This window comes from Oncorhynchus clarkii, chromosome 1 (genome assembly GCF_045791955.1).
Source record: "Oncorhynchus clarkii lewisi isolate Uvic-CL-2024 chromosome 1, UVic_Ocla_1.0, whole genome shotgun sequence".
In the NCBI taxonomy this organism is placed as follows: Eukaryota; Metazoa; Chordata; class Actinopteri; order Salmoniformes; family Salmonidae; genus Oncorhynchus; species Oncorhynchus clarkii.
Genome location: NC_092147.1, coordinates 52380894 through 52393892, shown reverse-complemented (window position 1 = coordinate 52393892; position 12999 = coordinate 52380894).

Here is a 12999-nt window from a genome sequence, read left to right as displayed (position 1 = left end):
ACCTTGAAATCAGCCCTTGCCTTGACAGGAAGCCAGTGTAGGGAGGCTAGCACTGGAGTAATATGATCCAATTTTGGGGTTCTAGTCAGGATTCTAGCAGCCGTATTTAGCACTAACTGAAGTTTATTTAGTGCTTTATCCGGGTAGCCGGAAAGTAGAGCATTGCAGTAGTCTAACCTAGAAGTGACAAAAGCATGGATACATTTTTCTGCATAATTTTTGGACAGAAATTTCTTATTTTTGCAATGTTACGTAGTCCTTGAAACAGTCTTGATATGTTCTTCAAAAGAGAGATCAGGGTCCAGAGTAACGCCAAGGTCCTTCACAGTTTTATTTGAGACGACTGTACAACCATTAAGATTAAGTGTCAGATTCAACAGAAGATCTCTTTGTTTCTTGGGACCTAGAACAAGCATCTCTGTTTTGTCCGAGTTTAAAAGTAGAACGTTTGCAGCCATCCACTTCCTTATGTCTGAAACACATGCTTCTAGCGAGGGCAATTTTGGGGCTTCACCATGTTTCATTGAAATGTACAGCTGTGTGTCATCCGCATAGCAGTGAAAGTTAATATTATGTTTTCGAATGACATCCCCAAGAGGTAAAATATGTAGTGAAAACAATAGTGGTCCTAAAACGGAACCTTGAGGAACAACGACATTTACAGTTGATTTGTCAGAGGCCAAACCATTCACAGAGACAAACTGATATCTTTCCGACAGATAAGATCTAAACCAGGCCAGAACTTGTCCGTGTAGACCAATTTGGGTTTCCAATCTCTCCAAAAGAATGTGGTGATCGATGGTATCAAAAGCAGCACTAAGGTCTAGGAGCACGAGGACAGATGCAGAGCCTCGGTCTGATGCCATTAAAAGGTAATTTACCACCTTCACAAGTGCAGTCTCAGTGCTATGATGGGGTCTAAAACCAGACTGAAGCATTTCGTATACATTGTTTGTCTTCAGGAAGGCAGTGAGTTGCTGCGCAACAGCCTTTTCTAAAAGTTTTGAGAGGAATGGAAGATTCGATATAGGCTGATATTTTTTTATATTTTCTTGGTCAATGTTTGGCATTTTCAAGAGAGGCTTTATTACTGCCACTTTTAGTGTGTTTGGTACACATCCGGTGGATAGAGAGCCGTTTATTATGTTCAACATATTAGGGCCAGGCACAGGAAGCAGCTCTTTCTGTAGTTTAGTTGGAATAGGGCCCAGTATGCAGCTTGAAGGTTTAGAGGCCATTATTATTTTCATCATTGTGTCAAGAGATATAGTACTAAAACACTTGAGTGTCTCTCTTGATCCTAGATCCTGGCCGAGTTGTGCAGACTCAGGACAACTGAGCTTTGAAGGAATAGCAGATTTAAAGAGGAGTAATTTACTTTCGGTCCTCTTCAGCTAACAGTCCGATATGCTCTAGACAGCTAAGCAGGGTAGTGGATGGGCCTTCAGGGGACGACGCGACGGAGGAGCCTGTTGAAACTAGAGGTCGACCGATTATGATTTTTCAACACATTTTTCAACAGCGATACGATACCAATTATTTGAGGACAAAAAAAGGCGATACCGGCTTTTGGATGGGTGTTCTTATTTTTTTAGATTCACTTAAAATAAGGTCTGTTTATAGGCTTACACCACCTTGCCAATTTTATAACTGTGTAGATATCCATAGGACAAGGTAACTCTGATCAATATTGGTTCAATATATATATATATATCATTTTTTTTGTAGAGTGGCTTTATGAAAATATTTTGACAAACGTTACCTTATCCTAGTGAGATTTACACGGGTATCAAAACGTTGAGGCGGTTTAAGCCTGCAGGAAACACAGACCTTATTTGAAGTAGATCAAGACATTCTCTATGGAAGACATGAACGGTAAAATAAGGAAGGAACCCCGTTCAAGTTCAGCCGCAAGTTATTACAGGAATTATAACGTGTTGACTATTTCTCTCTAAACCATATACCTTTGACTATTACGAGCCTGCTGCTGCCTACCACCCCTCAGTCAGACTGCTCTATCAAATATAAAATCATAGACTTTAATAAATAATAATTATTATAAATAATAATAAACACACAGAAATACGAGCCTTAGGTCAAATCCGGAAACTATCACCTCGAAAACAAAACGTTTATTCCATTACGTATTTTATCTAGCGGGTGGCATCCTTGAGTCTAAATATTCCTGTTACATTGCACAACCTTCAATGTTATGTCATAATTACGTAAAATTCTTGCAAATTAGTTCGCAAAGTTCCAGGCGGCCCAAACTGTTGCATATACCCTGACTCTGCGTGCAATGAACGCAAGAGAAGTGACACAATTTCACCTGGTTAATATTGCCTGCAAACCTGGATTTCTTTTAGCTAAATATGCAGGTTTAAAAATATATACTTGTGTATTGATTTTAAGAAAGGTATTGATGTTTATAGTTAAGTACACATTGGAGCAACGACAGTCGTCGGCAGTAAAAGGGGTCCAGGCCAATTGGCAAAATATGTATTGTAGCCCAAGAAGTGGCTGATGGACCTCTTCAGCTAGCCGGGAGATGGGCCTAGCACGAGGCTAGTTCCTGGCTCATTGGTGCTTGCTTCGGGACAGAAACATTAGCTGCGATGATCCAGGTGAAAAGGTTCAGAGCTTGCTGTAGGAACCGGAGATGTGGAGAAAAAACAGTCCGGTATGCTCTGGGTTGAATCGTGCTGTGCAGACTGGCAGGAGTTGACTGGCCTAAGTTTAGCTGATGACCGCTAGCAGTGGCTAACTGACTATTAGCTAGTAGCTAGTTAGCTGGCTAGCTTCTGTTGGGGGTTCTGGTTCTAAAGTATAGAAAATAGCAGATGCATACCACATTGGATGAGGCGGGTTGCAGGAGATGTGTATGTTGAAACTGAGGTTAAAAATATAAAAAGATATACGAAATATATACGAAGGGAAAAAAAAATGTATACATGGGACACGACAAGACGAAGACAAAGACGCCTGAACTACTATGCCATCTTGGAATGAGTATGAAATTGTAATTTGTGTGGTTTAATGTTTTAGGGACTCCTGAGAAATCCAGCAAACCAGGCTGTCCTCTTGTGAAACAGTGGATGTAAAGAATCTAGCTAGGTAAAGCATCTACTGCTTATTGAATGTTCAATTTTGTAAGCTTGCCTTGATATTTCTCGTGCAATGCAGCTGAAGTAACGTATCTAGCTAACTATTTTCTTTCTTATTGTGTAGTGGAGTATAAAAATACCTGTATGCCTATGATTGTGTAGCTAGCTATGTAGCCGATCTGTGTATGGACCCTAAAAAGTTTGGTATAAATATTAGTTCAGAATCTAGCTATGAACCTCAGCTATCATAGACTGTTGTATTGACTTCAAAAGAGTATGGCATTAATGAAGCCTATGGAGTAGAATATAATATAACTTTATTGTGCCAAGGATGCAAGTCCTATATTACCAATCATTACCATGCATGAGATCCCCACATTGTAGCCTGTACATTTAATATATTCACTGATCATGGACTCTACCTTGGCAAATAAAGGTGTGGTTCAGGTATGAAATTCTGTGAGACATTTTTTTTACCCAGTCATATCCAATACCAGGATTATCAAACTCCATTATTTGAATGATTCTGTGTCTGCATGTATGTATTACATTTATACACGTCAACAGTGTTTACTAATAAAGTTATATTATATTCTACTCCATAGGCTTCATTAATGCCATTCGGACTCTTTTGAAACCTGATTTAAGTAGTTAAAGGCTGATTTGTAATTCATATATACAGAAACAGAATTTAAAAAAACAGTACACAACAATTCCTATGCATCATGTACATACTCTAAAACTGGTTAATCTCAATATCAAACTCCCTTCATCTGCATTGATCTGAGGACACAGGATAGGTGTAGTATTTCATCAAATTAGATATTTAATTTCAACCAGTAGAGAATTTGAAACACTTTATTGTAAGTAGTTCATTATCCAAGTGTTATAAATACATAATACATGCATTCTAATAGTATAATTGTAATATTATATTCTAAATACAAGTTAAATCTGTTATTTAACATACATCTGGTGTGCATTATAAAGACAGGAAGAAAGAGGAGGTGGGTAGAGAGGTGTAAGAAAGAGTGTAAAAGACAGAAAGGGAAAGAGATAAGAACAGAAGAGCAGGGAAGACAGCATATGATTAATGAATTACAGTGCTACCCGAATATTCTCTCAGTTCATAACAATTACATAATAGTATCTCTAGCTGTGTCTCCTAACAGCCTTGGGCCCCCAGTCGGCCCGAAGGTTATCTTAAGAGCGGGTGAGATGGTGATGACGGGACTGGGGGTTTGCACCCTCTCTCACATCAAAACATACCTGCAGACAGGAAACAGATGGAGAGAGAGAGAGCATGTTTAAGCCTTGTGTGTTTTTTATTCTCACACTGTCAGTCATCATAATCATCAGAAGGTGAAATGCACAACTTACTTTGTATCATTAACTCTGGGACTACTGCATCTCTATCTGTATTTCAATGTAAAGCATCTCTTTAATAATACTTCAAGTGAACCTGACCAAGTGACCTCTCACCTCTGATCATGCTGTGTCCTCTATGTGTCAGCCAGTTCAGATGCAAGAGGGGTTCACCTACACAGCTGATATAACCTATGGGATTTAGGGAGAAGGGGCGAGAGGGATGAAGTGAAGGAGAGAGACTGTTATTGATCAAAAAGGTACTTAAAGGGACAATGTTCAACAGGAATCTGTGTGTGATGTCTCACCTGGTGTCTACACTAAGTGGCTGCAAAGTACTTTATACTGAAAAACATGCACAGACACATGAGGACAAACAATATAGCGTAGTTATATAAATAGAAATAATGGAAGTGTATTACTGTTCTCCATGCCTATTCTTTGAAGGTGGAAGGAGCCACAGTTATACACCTAAGCCTGCTTACTGCACAACACAATCAATCAATCAGATTGATACACAAGTGTGTATGTGTGGGTTATAGGGTGTCTAATTGTTAATTTTAAGAAAATAGATGGGTGACTCTTAAAAGAGCCTGTTTTGTTTTTGTACAGACATCACCTGAACAGCACCCTCACCTGAGAAGTAAAAATCAAAAGGAGAGAAGCTGAGAATTTAACTGCAGTTGACATAGCTACGTAAATTGAAGAATACTCTTATTGCAATGTGGATGGTTCTTAAAAGAGCATTTGGTTGTGCATAGTGTAGTCTTTTATTTAACTAGGCAAGTCAGTTAAGAACAATGACGGCCTACATCGGCCATACCCGGACGACGCTGGGCCAATTGTGCCTGTAGTGTCTGTAGTGACGCCTCAAGCACTGAGATGCAGTGCCTTAGACCGCTGCGCCACTTGGGAGCCCTAGTCTATGGTGTTGCTAGGAAACAGCACCCTCTTTGAAGAAGTAGGCTTAGACTTTTACATCACCAGGTCATTGTGGAATACTAAAGTATAATATCCCTTATAACAAATATGACAACATTGGATAGAAAGATGCAAATCAGGCCTCCCGGGTGGCGCAGTGGTTAAGGGCGCTGTACTGCAGCGCCAGCTGTGCCATCAGAGTCCCTGGGTTCGCGCCCAGGCTCTGGGAGGTCCGTGGGGCGACGCACAATTGGCCTAGCGTCGCCCGGGTTAGGGAGGGCTTGGTCGGTAGGGGTGTCCTTGTCTCATCGCGCACCAGCGACTCCTGTGGCGGGCTGGGCGCAGTGTACGCTAACCTCCGGCGCATTGGTGCGGCTGGCTTCCGGGTTGGATGTGCGCTGTGTTAAGAAGCAGTGCGGCTTGGTTGGGTTGTGTATCGGAGGACTTTCAACCTTCTGTCTCTCCCGAGCCCGTACGGGAGTTGTAGCGATGAGACAAGATAGTAGCTAATTCAACAATTGGATACCACGAAATTGGTGAGAAAAAGGGGTAAAATTCACAAAAAGAAAAAAGAAAAAAAAAAGAAAGATGCAAATCAAATGTATTTGTCACATACACATGGTTAGCAGATGTTAATGCGAGTGTAGCGAAATGCTTGTGCTTCTAGTTCCGACAATGCAGTAATAACCAACGAGTAATCTAACCTAACAATTCCAAAACTACTACCTACAAGTGTAAGGGGATAAAGAATATGTACATGAAGATATATGAATGAGTGATGGTACAGAACGGCATAGGCGAGATGCAGTAGATGGTATCGAGTACAGTATATACATATGAGATGAGTAATGTAGGGTATGTAAACAAAGTGGCATAGTTTAAAGTGGCTAGTGATACATGTATTACATAAAGATGCAGTAGATGATATAGAGTACAGTATATACATATACATATGAGATGGGTATGTAAACATTATATTAAGTAGCATTGTTTAAAGTGGCTAGTGATATATTTTACATCAATTTCCATCAATTCCCATTATTAAAGTGGCTGGAGTTGAGTCAGTGTGTTGGCAGCAGCCACTCAATGTTAGTGGTGGCTGTTTAACAGTCTGATGGCCTTGAGATAGAAGCTGTTTTTCAGTCTCTCGGTCCCAGCTTTGATGCACTTGTACTGACCTCGCCTTCTGGATGATAGCGGGGTGAACAGGCAGTGGCTCGGGTGGTTGTTGTCCTTGATGATCTTTATGGCCTTCCTAGGACATCGGGTGGTGTAGGTGTCCTGGAGGGCAGGTAGTTTGCCCCAGGTGATGCGTTGTGCAGACCTCACTACCCTCTGGAGAGCCTTACGGTTGTGGGCGGAGCAGTTGCCGTACCAGGCGGTGATACAGCCCGACAGGATGCTCTCGATTGTGCATCTGTAGAAGTTTGTGAGTGCTTTTGGTGACAAGCCTCAGCCTCCTGAGGTTGAAGAGGCGCTGCTGCGCCTTCTTCACGATGCTGTCTGTGTGGGTGGACCAATTCAGTTTGTCTGTGATGTGTACGCCGAGGAACTTAAAACTTACTACCCTCTCCACTACTGTCCCATCGATGTGGATAGGGGGGTGCTCCCTCTGCTGTTTCCTAAAGTCCAAAATCATCTCCTTAGTTTTGTTGACGTTGAGTGTGAGGTTATTTTCCTGACACCACACTCCGAGGGCCCTCACCTCCTCCCTGTAGGCCGTCTCGTCGTTGTTGGTAATCAAGCCTACCACTGTAGTGTTGTCCCAGGGTCTCGAGCTTGATGACGAGTTTGGAGGGTACTATGGTGTTAAATGCTGAGCTGTAGTCGATGAACAGCATTCTCACATAGGTATTCCTCTTGTCCAGATGGGTTAGGGCAGTGTGCAGTGTGGTTGAGATTGCATCGTCTGTGGAACTATTTAGGCGGTAAGCAAATTGGAGTGGGTCTAGGTTGTCAGGTAGGGTGGAGGTGATATGGTCCTTGACTAGTCTCTCAAAGCACTTCATGATGACGGAAGTGAGTGCTACGGAGCGGTAGTCGTTTAGCTCAGTTACCTTAGCTTTCTTGGGAACAGGGACAATGGTGGCCCTCTTGAAGCATGTGGGAACAGCAGACTGGGATAAGGATTGATTGAATACACCAGCCAGCTGGTCTGCCCATGCTCTGAGGACGCGGCTGGGGATGCCGTCTGGACCTGCAGCCTTGCGAGGGTTAACACATTTAAATGTTTTACTCACGTCGGCTGCAGTGAAGGAGAGTCCGCATGTTTTGGTTGCGGGCTGTGTCAGTGGCACTGTATTGTCCTCAAAGCGGGCAAAAAAGCTATTTAGTCTGCCTGGGAGCAAGACATCCTGGTCCGTGACGGGATTGGTTTTCTTTTTGTAATCCGTGATTGACTGTAGACCCTGCCACATACCTCTTGTGTCTGAACCGTTGAATTGCGACTCTACTTTGTCTCTATACTGACGCTTAGCTTGTTTGATTGCCTTGCGGAGGGAATAGCTACACTGTTTGTATTCGGTCATGTTTCCGGTCACCTTGCCCTGGTTAAAAGCAGTGGTTCACGCTTTCAGTTTCACAAGAATGCTGCCATCAATCCACGGTTTCTGGTTTGGCAATGTTTTAATTGTTGCTATGGGAACGACATCTTCAATGCACTTTCTAATGAACTCGCTCACCGAATCAGCGTATTCGTCAATGTTGTTGTTGGATGCAGTGCGGAACATATCCCAGTCCATGTGATGGAAGCAGTCTTGGAGCGTGGAATCAGATTGGTCGGACCAGCGTTGAACAGACCTGAGCGCGAGAGCTTCTTGTTTTAGCTTCTGTCTGTAGGCAGGGAGCAACAAAATGGAGTCGTGGTCAGCTTTTCCGAAAGGAGGGCGGGGGAGGGCCTTATATGCATCGCAGAATTTAGAATAGCAATGATCCAAGGTGTTACCAGCCCTGGTTGCGCAATCAATATGCTGATACAATTTAGGGAGTCTTGTTTTCAGATTAGCCTTGTTAAAATCCCCAGCTACAATGAATGCAGCCTCAGGATATGTGGTTTCCAGTCAAATAAAGTTTGTTCAGAGCCATCGACGTGTCTGCTTGGGGGGGAATATATATGGCTGTGATTATAATCGAAGAGAATTCCCTTGGTAGATATTTGACATTTGATTGTGAGGAATTCTAAATCAGGTGAACAGAAGGACTTGAGTTCCTGTATGTTGTTGTGACCACACCACGTCTCGTTAACCATAATGCATACGCCCCCGCCCCTCTTCTTACCAGAAAGATGTTTATTTCTGTCAGCGCGATGCGTGAAGAAACCAGCTGGCTGCACCGATTCCGTTAGCGTCTCTCGAGTGAGCCATGTTTCCGTGAAGCAAAGAACGTTACAGTCTCTGATGTCCCTCTGGAATGCTACCCTTGCTCGGATTTCATCAACCTTGTTGTCAAGAGACTGGACATTGGCGAGAAGTATGCTAGGGAGTGGTGCACGATGTGCCTTCTCCGGAGCCTGACCAGAAGATCGCTTCGTTTCCCTCTTTTACGACGTCTTTGTTTTTGGGTCGCAGGCTGGGATCCATTCCGTTGTCCTGGGTGAAAGGCAGAACACAGGATCCACTTCGGGAAAGTCATATTCCTGGTCGTACAGATGGTGAGTTGACGTTGCTCTTATATTCAGTAGTTCTTCCCGACTGTATGTAATGAAACCTAAGATTACCTGGGGTACCAATGTAAGAAATAACACCTAGGAACGCAAAGCGTGGCGGCCATCTCTGTTGGTGCCGGAAGTAAAAAAGCATGTGCACACACAAGTGCATGTGTAGCATCTCAATCATCTCAATCAGGGACAGCTGTCTATCGTTCTCTCTGATTGGGAATCATACTTAGGTAGCCCTTTTCCCTCGTTCAGTGTGGGAAGTTAACTTTGTTTGCTGCACTAAGCTTCACGGTTGTTCAGTTTGTTTCTTGTTTTGTTGGTGTCATTCCGAAATAAAAAGTAATGTATATTCACCACGCTGCTCGTTGGTCTTCCTTCAATGACGGCCGTGACAATATTAATATTAGCGGGTAAAATTAATTTGGTGTCAATAATAAATAAAATAATAAATAATGTTAGATTTTTTTTATTTGCCTATCATATGCAAATAAACAATTAAATACATTTTCTGATTTTAAACCAGATTTTTATTAATCATTTAAAAAGCTTAAATTATTATTTACCTGTGAATAAATTCATGAAATAGAGATGGATTAAAGTATTTATGTAACGATATTCTTCGTCCTCCTCTGACGAGGAGTATGAAATGTCGGACCAATGCACAGCGTGGTATGTGTTCATGATGATTTATTATACTGAACACTGAAAAATACAAAATAACAACGTGAAAATAAACGAAAACCAAAACAGTCCTGTAAGGTGCGTAAAACAGAAAATAATCACCCACAAAACACAGGTGGGAAAAGGCTACCTAAGTATGATTCTCAATCAGAGACAACGAACGACACCTGCCTCTGATTGAGAACCATACCAGGCCAAACACATAAATATAACATAGAAAAAAGAACACAGACTACCCACCCCAACTCACGCCCTGACCAAACTAAAACAAAGACATAACAAAGGAACTAAGGTCAGAACGTGACAATTTACCCATTTAATAATCAGACCTTCATACAAACTTGCTATGCTCAGTCTTGATGCACAACTGAACTTGCTGCTATATGCTGCCAGCACAACCACAAGCGAGCCACTGGGCGGATACAGTTTTGCACCCTTCGATGCTCACCATAAGTTTTATACAATGTAATGTTAACATACATATTTATCTTTTTTTTTACCTTTATTTACTTTTTTAACCTTTATATTATGAGGGTGTCCCATTGAGAGTTTTATTTAGCAAGGGAGCCCTGCATGACAAGTCTGAGACTTGTTTGAGACTCAAATACTTAAATTATGTATATTGGCCATTAACCAATATTGTCATCTTGAGTATAGTACCTAAAAGAAATGAGCGCAGCAGCTTCTTAATACAAAATTGTTCTTCATTGTAATGAAAAGTTAGATATAACCAACAATAGCCAATAATAATGGATTTCCTCAGATACAGTGCCTTGCGAAAGTATTCGGCCCCCTTGAACTTTGCGACCTTTTGCCACATTTCAGGCTTCAAACATAAAGGTATAAAACTGTATTTTTTGTGAAGAATCAACAACAAGTGGGACACAATCATGAAGTGGAACGACATTTATTGGATATTTCAAACTTTTTTAACAAATCCAAAACTGAAAAATTGGGCGTGCAAAATTATTCAGCCCCCTTAAGTTAATACTTTGTAGCGCCACCTTTTGCTGCGATTACAGCTGTAAGTCGCTTGTGGTATGTCTCTATCAGTTTTGCACATCGAGAGACTGACATTTTTTCCCATTCCTCCTTGCAAAACAGCTCGAGCTCAGTGAGGTTGGATGGAGAGCATTTGTGAACAGCAGTTTTCAGTTCTTCGATTGGATTCAGGTCTGGACTTTGACTTGGCCATTCTAACACCTGGATATGTTTATTTTTGAACCATTCCATTGTAGATTTTGCTTTATGTTTTGGATCATTGTCTTGTTGGAAGACAAATCTCCGTCCCAGTCTCAGGTCTTTTGCAGACTCCATCAGGTTTTCTTCCAGAAGGGTCCTGTATTTGGCTCCATCCATCTTCCCATCAATTAAAACCATCTTCCCTGTCCCTGCTGAAGAAAAGCAGGCCCAAACCATGATGCTGCCACCACCATGTTTGACAGTGGGGATGGTGTGTTCAGCTGTGTTGCTTTTACGCCAAACATAACGTTTTGCATTGTTGCCAAAAAGTTCAATTTTGGTTTCATCTGACCAGAGCACCTTCTTCCACATGTTTGGTGTGTCTCCCAGGTGGCTTGTGGCAAACTTTAAACGACACTTTTTATGGATATCTTTAAGAAATGGCTTTCTTCTTGCCACTCTTCCATAAAGGCCAGATTTGTGCAATATACGACTGATTGTTGTCCTATGGACAGAGTCTCCCACCTCAGCTGTAGATCTCTGCAGTTCATTCAGAGTGATCAAGGGCCTCTTGGCTGCATCTGATCAGTCTTCTCCTTGTATGCGCTGAAAGTTTAGAGGGACGGCCAGGTCTTGGTAGATTTGCAGTGGTCTGATACTCCTTCCATTTCAATATTATCGCTTGCACAGTGCTCCTTGGGATGTTTAAAGCTTGGGAAATCTTTTTGTATCCAAATCCGGCTTTAAACTTCTTCACAACAGTATCTCGGACCTGCCTGGTGTGTTCCTTGTTCTTCATGATGCTCTCTGCGCTTTTAACGGACCACTGAGACTATCACAGTGCAGGTGCATTTATACAGAGACTTGATTACACACAGGTGGATTGTATTTATCATCATTAGTCATTTAGGTCAACATTGGATCATTCAGAGATCCTCACTGAAATTCTGGAGAGAGTTTGCTGCACTGAAAGTAAAGGGGCTGAATAATTTTGCACGCCCAATTTTTCAGTTTTTGATTTGTTAAAAAAGTTTTAAATATCCAATAAATGTCGTTCCACTTCATGATTGTGTCCCACTTGTTGTTGATTCTTCACAAAAAAATACAGTTTTATATCTTTATGTTTGAAGCCTGAAATGTGGCAAAAGGTTGCAAAGTTCAAGGGGGCCGAATACTTTCGCAAGGCACTGTATATCCAGTTCCCAGTCTGTAGTGGACATTCTTCACAAAATCAACAGCACTGCCAGCACAAAGCGAGAGGGGAATTATACCATTAAAAAAACTATTAGTAAAATACCTCCTGTATAAGCCAAGTTAGACCTAACCGAATCATGAGAAAACAAAAAGATCATTACTTGACAAATTGGAAAGAAATAATACAAAAACTGAGCAAACTGGAATGCTATTTGGCCCTAAACAGAGAGTACACAGTGGCAGAATACCTTGTCACTGTGACTGGCCCAAAATTAAGAAAAGCTTTGACTATGTACAGACTCAGTGGGAACAGCCTTGCAATTGAGAGAGGCTGCCATATTAGAAACACATATTTCCTTCAGATTACACAGACCCACAAAGAATTGGAAAACAAATCACATTTTTATTAGGTGAAATACCACAGTGATCCATCACAGCAGCAATATTTGTGACCTGTTGCCACAAGAAAAGGGCAACCTGTGAATCACAAACACCATTGTAAATACAACCCATATTTATCCGTTTATTTATTTTCAGTTTTGTACTTCAACTATTTGCACATTGTTACAACACTGTACATAGCCATAATATAACATTTTAAATGTCTCTATTCCTTTGAAACTTTTGTAAATGTAATGTTACTGCTAATTTCTGATTGTTTATTTCATTTTTGTTTATTATCTGTTTCACTTGCTTTGGCAATGTAAACATATGTTTCTCATGCCAATAAAGCCCTTTGAATTGAGTTGAATTGAGAGACAGAGAGCGAGAGAGGCTGCTATTGAGAAAGCATGGGACCATTGTGCACGTTTTCCAAAAGTCACAGGTTGTTTGCAATTTATGTAGAGGTAGACAGCAATAAATACAATATAACTATGGCTGTGTACCAAATGGAAC